Below are 12,030 nucleotides of genomic sequence, written 5' to 3'. Positions count from 1 at the left end.
TTATTGTTTCTTTCTCCTGGAATTTTGAAAAATTGAAAGAAAAAAAAAACATGAGTTCTACAAACAAGAAGAGTCCAGTTGTCAGTTTTTAACAAGACCTGGCTGACTGAGAATCTAAAGTACACAGTCGTAATGTGACATGTAAAAATGACTCGGACGATTTTGGCATTAGTCTAATGTGATATTAGTGTCAGCTTGGATCTTCCTCTCCACATTTTAACAAGTACTGGTATGTCTTAAGACAACATGTTGCATGCCAAACTTCAGCCAGTGCTTATTTATAAAACAAGCTATAGTTACAACTTGGCCTACACCTGACATGGCGGTCACACGAGGCTAAAATGACTCATCACTAATTAACTATCTTCCACATTTTTTTTTAAACTGAGGTCAGAAAATACAGTAAAATATCCTCAAAAAGGTAACAAGCGCTTGCTACAAACGGTTATCACCTGAAGTGAGTTAAAAAGAGCCCCCTGTTGGCCAGAAGCTAGAACTGTGACAACACATCCCAGTTCTATTTTTAACACATTATGACAAGTTGGTCAGTCAAAGCTCTGTGGTAGCTAAGTGCTGGTAATTTTCAGCCAGTCCCTTGTGACATATTGGAGCTAAGTGAATGATTGTCGCTTTCTGCTCTCCAGACAAGTTTAATTTTGCACATTAGATCATAATGACTCATTAATTTAATAAGAGCCCCATGGCAATTCATACATTTAATCAAGCCTGTCCGATGAACATGGATTTGTGAAAGAGACAATGTATAAAAGGGAGCCATAATTTACATTCAGGTGACTGTACATTTAGCTCTTGTGTATTATACTGCATGTTTATTAACAAGTGCATTCCACTTTGCAGTGTCAAACCTGCATTGTATTTGATGAAAATGTTTTTTAAAATTTAATAATTTTTATGACAACGAGTGGGGTGAGTGGCTAGCTTGTCCACCTCACAGTTCCAAATTACCGAGCTCGAATCTCAACTTAGGCCTTCCTGTGTGCAATTTGTAAGTTCTCCCCTGCATGTGTACATTTTCCCTGCATGTTAAAAGCCGCCTTCCTTTTTCCACATTGCTAAAGCATGCATACTAGGTTAATTGAAGTCTGGTGTAATTGTTTGTCTACAGTATATTTCCTCCAACTGACATGTGACCAATCAAATCTCACCCCTTCCCTTGACCGGAATGATTCTACTACATGATTCCCTATGACTGTGCCAAGGCACATTCATTTATTAAGTAAACTGTCAGAAATGTACTGATAGTTTCGTTTCGTTTATTACTTATTTAGTGTCATGCACAATTTAAGATGCCCAGCCCACGTGAGCTTATAAAACACAAAAATAAACAGTAGGCAGAAATTCACAATCATATCAAAGAGAATCCCCTTGCATAACATGGTGTATGGTGTAGAGTAGATAAAGCACTATCGTGCATTCCATTTGAGATTTAAAACACAATTTTTTATTTTACTCAAGCAGCTTCCTATAAATAGGAAAACCTGAGAAACGGAAACGTTGACAGTGGTCTCTTGTGTACATACTGTACTTGTGATTGTGAGTTTTTTTCTTATGTAAAATACGGGCTCGATATACTGTATGTTGGGAAAGATATTGGTGAAAGAGGAGCTCTCCACTGTTATGCACTGCTAATTGCACCACTGTAAATTCTATCAACCCATCCATTTTCTTCCGAGCCTATCCAGCTGATTTACACCGCTGTAACATATAACCACAAATTTTAAACATGCAAAACGCATCCGTGTTGTCTTTGTAAACGCAGAGTTTAGGAATACACCGACGTAATTAGATAAAGCGCAGCTAATACTGTATTGTGTCACGTGCATGCATGTATTAAATAGTAGACGTTAGTGATGTGTCGATCGCGAACGAGCCGGTACAAAGCACCGGCTCTTTGTAGTGAACGATGAGAGCCGGCACCCTCCCTCGAGAGCCAGCTATGTCATTTTCCTTCTCTCTCTCTCTCTCCCTCCCTCTCTATGTCACTCTCTCTCTTTCACATGTCTGAAGCGAGGTTTGGCGGTGGCTCAGCTGCCGTGCTCAGAGAGGTAGACCCTTACGTTTCGTAAAAACCTTGTCAACACCGTCCACGACGGGCGCGAGCCTCTTGCGAGTTTGCGGTCAAATTTTACAATGATTCTTACTGCTTGCTGTGAGCTGACATTGGAAAGCGAAATCGGGTTTATTGTTTCCCCTTGCCAATGGCGGGCCTCCGCTGGAGTATGAGACCGAAATGTTTCTGACATGTTGATCGACATACAGTGAATACTTTGAGGGGGAAAAGTTATCGGGGCCCTCAGAAAGTCATCCGATGTTTCCTCCCCAATCTGAAACGAAGTTTGATTTCACCGCGATCCTTGGGTTATGCAGGTTCTTCAGCCCCCAGCCCGTTGGGACCAGCAGAGAGCACCCCGCAAGCATCCAGACGAGACTTGCGTCTCAACTATTCCAGCGGAGTTGCCCTGATCAACAACGCATCTTGAAACAATGAATAAAGTTGGTTTGCATGTTTTGGTTGTGTGCGTAATGGGTGTTTTATTTGCACTTTATTCACGATCGCCCAGAACAGTGGTGTCAAACATACGGCCCGCAGGCCGGAACTGGCCCGCAAGCAGGTGAAAAGAATGCATAAAAGTGAAAAAATGCACAAAAGACACGGAATGAATATTTTTAATAAAGCGCAATTCATGAAATAATGAAAAAATAATAAGGCGTTTTAGCCCAAAAAAAAACAACCATGTACAGTCAGGCGTTTTTTGCCGAAAATAAACGACCATGTACAGTAAGGCGTTTTTAGCCGAAAAAAACCACCATGTACAGTAAGGCGTTTTTAGCCGAAGAAAACAACCATGTATAAAGTAAGGCGTTTTAACCCGAAAAAAAAGACCATGTATGATAAAGCGTTTTTAGCCGAAAAAAAACAACCATGTATAGGAAGGCGTTTTCACCCGAAAGAAACGACCATGTATAAATTAATATAGAAAGGCATTTTTAGCAGAAAAAAAACGACCATGTGTAGTAAGGTGTATTTAGCCGAAAAAAAGACCATGTATAGTATGCCGTTTTTATCGGAAAAAAAAGACCATGTATATATAGTAAGGCGTTTTTAGCCGAAAAAATGACCATGTGTAGTAAGGCGTTTTTAGCCGAAAAAAAACGACCATGTATAGTCAGGCGTTTTTAGCCGAAAAAAACGACCATGTATAGAAAGGCGTTTTTAGCCCAAAAAAACGACCATGTATATATAGTAAGGTGTTTGGAGCGGAAAAAAACGACCATGTATAGTAAGGCGTTTTTAGCCGAAAAAAACGACCATGTATATATAGTAAGGCATTTTTGGACAAAAATTTTAGCCGAAAAAAACGACCATGTATAGTAAGGCGTTTTTGGCCGAAAAAAACGACCATGTATAGTAAGGCGTTTTTAACCGAAAAAAACGACCATGTATAGTAAGGCTTTTTTAGCCGAAAAAAACGACCATATACATACAGTAAGGCGTTTTTAGCCGAAAAAAAACCGACCATGTATAGTCAGGCATTTTTGGACGAAATTTTTAGCCGAAAAAAACGACCATGTATAGTAAGGCATTTTTAGACGAAAAAAAAACGACCATGTATATAAAGTAAGGCGTTTTTAGCCGAAAAAAACGACCATGTTTAGTAAGGCCTTTTTAGACGAAAAAAACCCGACCATGTATATAAAGTAAGGCGTTTTTAGCCGAAAAAAACGACAATGTATAGTAAGGCCTTTTTGGATGAAAAAAACGACCATGTATATCCATCCATCCATCCATTTTCCGAACCACTTGATCCTCACTAGGGTCGCGGGGGGTGCTGGAGCCTATCCCAGCCGTCTTCGGGCAGTAGGCGGGGGACACCCTGAATCAGTTGCCAGCCAATCGCAGGGCACACAGAGACGAACAACCATCCACGCCCACACGCACACCTAGGGACAATTTAGAGCGTCCAATCAGCCTGCCATGCATGTTTTTTTTTTGGAATGTGGGAGGAAACCGGAGTACCCGGAGAAAACCCACGCAGGCCCGGGGAGAACATGCAAACTCCACACAGGGAGGCCGGAGCTGGAATCGAACCCGGTACCTCTGCACTGTGAAGCCGACGTGCTAACCACTGGATACCGGGCCGCCCCGACCATGTATAGTCAGTCATTTTTGGATGAAATTTTTAGCTGAAAAAAAAGCATGTATAGTCAGGCATTTTTGGATGAAATTTTTAGCCGAAAAAAACGACCACGTATAGTAAGGCGTTTTTAGCCCAAAAAAATGACCATGAACAGTAAGGCGTTTTACCAAAAAAAATAAATAAATATGAACATGTATAGTAAGTTGTTTTTAGCCGAAAAAAAACGACCATGTATAGGAAGGCGTTTTTAGCCAAAAATAACGACCATGTATAGTAAGGTGTTTTTAGCCGAAAAAACCCCGACCACGTATAGTAAGGCCTTTTTGGACGAAAAAAACGACCATGTATAGTAAGGCGTTTTTGGACGAAAAAAACGACGATGTATAGTAAGGTATTTTTTGACTAAATTTTTAGCCGAAAATAAACGACCATGTATAGTAAGGCGTTTTTGGATGACATTTTTAGCCGAAAAAAAAGCGACCATGTAGTAAGGCCTTTTTGGACGAGAAAAACGACCATGTATAGTAAGGCATTTTTGGACAAAATTTTTAGCTGAAAAAACGACCATGTATAGTAAGGCGTTTTTAGCCCAAAAAAATGACCACGTATGGTAAGGCCTTTTTACCCCAAAAAACGACCATGAACAGTAAGGCGTTTTACCCAAAAAAATAAATAAATATGACCATGTATAGTAAGTTGTTTTTAGCCGAAAAAAAACGACCATGTATAGGAAGGCGTTTTTAGCCAAAAATAACGACCATGTATAGTAAGGTGTTTTTAGCCGAAAAAAACCCGACCACGTATAGTAAGGTGTTTTGAGCCGAAAAAAAACGACCATGTATAGTAAGGCGTTTTTAGCCGAAAAAAAGACCATGTATAGTCAGGCATTTTTGGACGAAAAAAACCGACCATGTACAGTATAGTAAGGCGTTTTTGGACGAAAAAAATGACCATGTATAGTCACGTCTTTTTGGACGAAATTTTTAGCCGAAAAAAACGACCATGTATAGTAAGTTTTTTTTAGCCCAAAAAAAACGACCATGTATAGTAAGGCGTTTTTAGCCGAAAAAAGTTACCATGTAAGATTTAAGATATCCTTTATTTGTCCCGCAATGGGGAAATTACAATCAGAATTCAGAAAGGAAAAACGCTGGGTAGGGAGAGGGAAAAAAACGACCATGTATAGTCAGGCGTTTTTGGACGAAAAAAACGACCATGTATATTAAGGCGTTTTTGGACGAAAAAAACGACCATGTATAGTAAGGTATTTTTGGACGAAAAAAGACCATGTATAGTAAGGCGTTTTTAGCCCAAAAAAACGACCACGTATGGTAAGGCCTTTTTACCCCAAAAAACGACCACGTATAGTAAGGTGTTTTGAGCCAAAAAAACGACCATGAACAGTAAGGCGTTTTACCAAAAAAATAAAATAAAAATACAACCATGTGTAGTAAGTTGTTTTTAGCCCAAAAAAAACGACCATGTATAGTAAGGTGTTTTTAGCCGAAAAAAAAACGACCACGTATAATAAGGTGTTTTGAGCCGAAAAGAAATGACGATATATAGTAAGGCGTTTTTAGCCGAAAAAAATGACCATGTATAGTCAGGTGTTTTTAGCCTAAAAAAACGACCATGTATAGTCAGGCGTTTTTAACCGAAAAAAACGACCATGTATAGTAAGGCGTTTTTGGACAACATTTTTAGCCGAAAAAAACGAACATGTAGTCAGTTTTTAGCCGAAAGAAACGACCATGATTAATAAAAAAAAAAAAAAAACAACTCCACTGCTCCATGTGGTGCTTTGGCTCAGTGGTACAGTGATGGAGTGTCACACCAGAGGTTGAGTGTTCGATTCCTGGTTGTTGCAACAGTGTCTCCTCTTTAACCACCATATACAACTTATTTGAAGACAACACATGACAAGCAAGAAGTTATGTGGTGGTGTGGCTCAGAGGTAGAGAAGCCACGTCCCATACTCGTGGTTGCGTGTTCAATCCCCAAGAGGTTGCAACCAAATCCCTTCTTTCTTTGACCAACATGATAAGTAAGTCTGACTGACTCGTTTTTTGTACCGTAAGGCGTTTTTCGCCGAAAAAAAACGACCATGTATAGTAAGGCCTTTTTGGACGAGAAAAAACGACCATGTATAGTCAGGCATTTTTGGACGAGAAAAAACGACCATGTATAGTCAGGCATTTTTGGACAAAATTTTTCGCCGAAAAAAACGACCATGTATAGTAAGGATTTTTTGGATGAAAAAAACGACCACGTATGGTAAGGCCTTTTTACCGAAAAAAACGACCATGTATATTAAGGCGTTTTTAGCCCAAAAAAAACGACCATGTATAGTAAGGCGTTTTTAGCCGAAAAAAACGACCATGTAGGAAGGCATTTTTGGACGAAATTTTTAGCCGAAAAAAACGACCATGTATAGTAAGGCATTTTTAGCCGAAAAAAAATGACCATGTATAGTAAGGCGTTTTTAACCCCAAAAAACAGACCATGTATAGTAAGGCGTTTTTGGACGAAAAAAGCGACCATGTATAGTAAGGCGTTTTTAGCCCAAAAAAAAAACGACCATGGAGAGTAAGCCGTTTTTGGACGAAAAAAACGACCATGTAGTAAGGCATTTTTGGACGAAATTTTTAGCCGACAAAAACGACCATGTATAGTAAGGCGCTTTTAGCCGAAAAAACGACCATGTAGTAAGGCATTTTTGGACGAAATTTTTAGCCAAGAAAACGACCATGTATATAGTAAGGCGTTTTTTGGACGAAAAAAACGACCATGTATGGTAAGGCCTTTTTACCGAAAAAAACGACCATGTATATTAAGGCGTTTTTAGCCCAAAAAAAACGACCATGTATAGTAAGCCGTTTTTAGCCGAAAAAAACGACCATGTAGTAAGGCATTTTTGGACGAAATTTTTAGCCGAAAAAAACGACCATGTATAGTAAGGCGTTTTTAGCCCAAATAAAACGACCATGGAGAGTAAGCCGTTTTTGGACGAAAAAAACGACCTTGTATAGTAAGGATTTTTTGGACGAAATTTCTAGCCGAAAAAAACGACCATGTATAAAAGGCGTTTTTGGACGAAAAAAAACGACCATGTATAGTAAGGCGTTTTTAGCCGAAAAAAACAACCATGTATAGTAAGGCGTTTTTAGCCGAAAAAAATGACCATTTATAGTAAGGCGTTTTTAGCCCAAAAAAAACGACCATGTATCTAGTAAGGCGTTTTTAGCCGAAAAAAACGACCATGTATAGTAAGGCGTTTTTAGCCGAAAAAAAATGACCATGTATAGTAAGGCGTTTTTAGCCGAAAAAAAAAACGACCATGTATACACGGCTAAAAATTTCGTTCAAAAACGCCTTACTATACATGGTCGTTTTTTTCGGTAAAAAGGCCTTACCATACGTGGTCGTTTTTTTTGGGTTAAAAACGCCTTACTATACATGGACGTTTTTTTCGGCTAAAAATTTCGTCCAAAAATGCCTGACTATATATGGCTGTTTTTTCTCGTCCAAAAAGGCCTTACTATACATGGTAGTTTTTTTGGGGCTAAAAACGCCTTACGGTACAAAAAACGATTTCAATCAGACTTACTTATCATGTTGGTCAACGAAAGAAGGGATACGGTTGCAACCTCTGGGGATTGAACACCCAACCACGAATTTGGGACATGGTTTCTCTACCCCTGAGCCACACCACTACATAACTCCTTGTTCGTCATGTGTTGTCTTCAATAAAGCTGCAAATGGTGGTTAAAGATAAATGTGACCTTGATGCAAACACTGGGAATCAAACACCCAACCGCCGGATTTGGGACTTCAGCTTTCTACCACTGAGCCAAACCACCACAATGGACCTTTGGGTTGTTTTGTGTTTTTCCTCAAATAAGTTGTATATGGTGGTTAAAGAGGAGACATTGTTGCAACAACCAGGGATGGAACACTCAACCTCTGGTGTGGCACTCCATCACTCTAACACTGAGCCAAAGCACCACATGGAGCAGTGGAGTTGTGTTTTTTTAGGAATCATGGTCGTTTCTTTCGGCTAAAAATTTTGTCCAAAAATGTCTTACTATACATGGGCGTTTTTTTCGGCTAAAAACGCCTTACTGTACATGGGCGTTTTTTTCAGCTAAAAACGCCTTCTATACATGGTCGTTTTTTTCGGCTAAAAATGTTGTCCAAAAATGCTTTACTATACATGGTCGTTTTTTTTCATCCAAAAAGGCCTTACTATACATGGTGTTTTTTTTCGGCTAAAAATTTCGTCCAAAAACGCTCTACTATACATGGTCATTTGTTTCGGTTAAAAACGTCTTACTATACATGGTCGTTTTTTTCGGCTAAAAACGCCTTACTATACATGGTCGTTTATTTCGGCTAAAAATTTCGTCCAAAAACGCCTTACTATACATGGTCGTTTTTTTCGGTTAAAAACGCCTTATTATACATGGTCTTTTTTTTCGGCTAAGAACGCCTTACTATACATGGTCGGTTTTTTTCGGCTCAAAACACCTTATTATACGTGGTCGGGTTTTTTTCGGCTAAAAATGTCATCCAAAAATGCCTTACTATACATGGTCGTTTTTTTCGGCTAAAAACGCCTTACTATACTATACTATACTATACTATAGACCCAAAAAGGCCTTACTATACATGGTCGTTTTTTTCGGCTAAATATGTCATCCAAAAATGCCTTACTATACATGGTCGTTTTTTTCGGCTAAAAATTTCGTCCAAAAATGGCTTACTATACATGGTCGTTTTTTTCGTCCAAAAACGCCTTACTATACATGGTCGTTTTTCTCGTCCAAAAACGCTTTACTATACATGGTCATTTTTTTTCGGCTAAAAACGCCTTACTGTATATGGTCGTTTTTTTTTTTTTGTCCAAAAACGCCTGAATATACATGGTCGTTTTTTTCGGCTAAAAATTTCGTGCAAAAACGCCTTAGTCTACATGGTCGTTTTTTTCATGCAAAAACGCCTTACTATACATGGTCATTTTTTGGGGGCTAAAAACGCCTAACTTTATATACATGGTCGTTTTTTTTTTTCAGCTAAAAACGCCTTACTATACATGGTCGTTTTTTTCGGCTAAAATCTTTGTCCAAAAATGCCTTACTATATATATATGGTCGTTTTTTTTCTGCTAAAAACGCCTTACTATACATGGTCGTTTTTTTCGGCTAAAAATTTGGTCCAAAAATGCCTTGCTATACATGGTCGTTTTTTTCGTCCAAAAGCGCCTTACTATACATGGTCGTTTTTTTCTGCTAAAAATTTCATCCAAAAAGGCCTTACGATACATGGTCGTTTTTTTCGGCTAAAAACGCTTTACGATACATGGTCGTTTTTTTCGGCTAAAAACGCCTTACGATACAAAAAACGACTTAATCAGCCTTACTTATCATGTTGGTCAAAGAAAGAAGGGATGTGGTTGCAAGCTCTGGGGATTGAACAACCAACCGCGAGTTTGGGACATGGTTTCTCTACCCCTGAGCAACACCACCACATAACTCCTTGTTTGTTATGTGTTGTCTTCAATAAAGCTGCAAATGGTGGTTAACGAAAGATATGACCTTGTTGCAAACACCTACCGCCGGGTTTGGGACTTCAGCTTTCTACCACTGAGCTAACCCACCACAATGAACCTTTGGGTTGTTTTGTGTTTTTCCTCAAATAAGTTGTATATGGTGGTTATAGAGTAGACATTGTTGCAACAACCAGGGATCGAACACTCAACCTCTGGTGTGGCACTCCATCACTCTACCACTGAGCCAAAGCACCGCATGGAGCAGTTGAGTTGTGTTTTTTTTTTTTTATTAATCATGGTCGTTTCTTTCGGCTAACCGCCTTACTGTACATGGTCGTTTTTTTCGGCTAAAAATTTTGTCCAAAAATGCCTTACTATACATGGTCGTTTTTTCATCCAAAAACGCCTTACTGTACATGGTCGGTTTTTTTGGGCTAAAAATTTTGTCCAAAAATGCCTTACTATACATAGTCGTTTTTGCATCCAAAAAGGCCTTACTATACATGGTCAATTTTTTGGGTTAAAAACACCTGACTATACATGGTCGTTTTTTTTCGGCTAAATATTTTGTCCAAAAATGCCTTACTATACATGGTCGTTTTTCCATCCAAAAAGGCCTTAATATACATGGTCGTTTTTTTCGGCTAAAAACGCCTTACTATACATGGTCATTTTTTTCGGCTAAAAACGCCTGACTATACATGGTCGTTTTTTTCTGCTAAAAATGCCGTTCTATATTCATTTATACATGGTCGTTTCTTTCCGGTGAAAACGCCTTATTATACATGGTTGTTTTTTTTCGACTAAAAACGCTTTATCATACATGGTCATTTTTTTCGGGTTAAAACGCCTTCCAATATACATGGTCGTTTTTTTCGGCTAAAAAGGCCTTACTATATATACATGGTCGTTTTTTTTTTTTATGGCTAAAAACGCCTTACTATATACATGGTCGTTTTGTTCGGCTAAAAACGCCTTATTGTACATGGTCGTTTATTTTCGGCTAAAAACGCCTTACTATACATGGTCGTTTTTTTCGGCTAAAAACCCCTTCCTGGACATGGTTGTTTTTTTCAGCTAAAAACGCCTTACTGTACATGGTCGTTTTTTTTCGGCTAAAAACGCCTCACTATACATGGTCGCTTATTTTCGGCTAAAAACGCCTTACTGTACATGGTCGGGTTTTTTTTCGGCTAAAAACACCTTACTACACATGGTTGTTTTTTTGGGCTAAAAACGCCTTACTCTTCATCGTCTTTTTTTTCGGGTTAAAGCGCCTTACTATGTACATGGTCATTTTTTTCGGCTAAAAATGGCTTCCTATACATGGTGGGGGGGGGGGGGGGTTCGGCCAAAAACGCTTTACTGTACATGGTCGGGGTTTTTTCGGCTAAAAACACCTTACTGTACATGGTCGTTTTTTTTTTGGGGCTAAAAACGCCTTACTATATATGATCGTTTATTTTCGGCTAAAAACACCTTCTGTACATGGTCGTTTTTTTCGGCTAAAAACACCTTACTACACATGGTTGTTTTTTTGGGCTAAAAACGCCTTACTCTTCATGGTCGTTTATTTTCGGCTAAAAACGCCTTACTGTGCATGTTTTTTTTTTTCGTCTAAAAACACCTTACTACACATGGTCGTTTTTTTCGGCTAAAAACGCCTTACAATACATGGCCGTTTTTTTTAGGCTAAAAACGCTTTACCATACATGGACGTTTTTTTCCCGATAAAAACGCCTTCCTATACATGGTCGTCTTTTTCGGCTAAAATACCTTACTATATACTGTACATGGTCAGTTTTTTTTAGCTAAAACGTATTATTATACATGGTCGTTTTTTTGGGCTAAAAATGCCTTACTATGCATGGTCATTTTTTCAAGCAGGCAGCAGTAAACATGATCGGCTTCCTGCTCTTCAAAGACCCAACACAGAGTCTAATTTATCTGGTAAGTTTCATGCCCAACACATCTTTGTCTGCACAAGAAATTGACTTGCGTGTAACTCACGGATGCCTTTCCTCTCAGGTCAACACATCTGTCCCACATTCTTCCCAAGAGCTGACCACTTGACCGCCCAGCAACAAGCAGACTGCCATCCAACTTGCAACTTTTTCCTCTGCTTTTGTGATTGTCTACTCTGCAAAAGAAATAAACCTGAATTCTTTTTCCTGGATTTTTTTTTCCAGGCAGAAAAATCTAGGAAAGTGGGTGTGGCCTGGCTGGAATGATGGCTGATGATTCGCTGATAGCTGTGAAAGTGGGTGGAGCATGACAATAACATGCTGTGATTGGTGGAAAGGGGGGTGGTTATGCAGATTA

This window comes from Hippocampus guttulatus, chromosome 3 (assembly GCF_054856545.1).
Source record: "Hippocampus guttulatus isolate MCC_2025c chromosome 3, RoL_Hgut_1.0, whole genome shotgun sequence".
In the NCBI taxonomy this organism is placed as follows: domain Eukaryota; kingdom Metazoa; phylum Chordata; class Actinopteri; order Syngnathiformes; family Syngnathidae; genus Hippocampus; species Hippocampus guttulatus.
The sequence above is the reverse complement of the archived record's forward strand: the minus strand, read 5'-3'. Positions refer to the sequence as shown.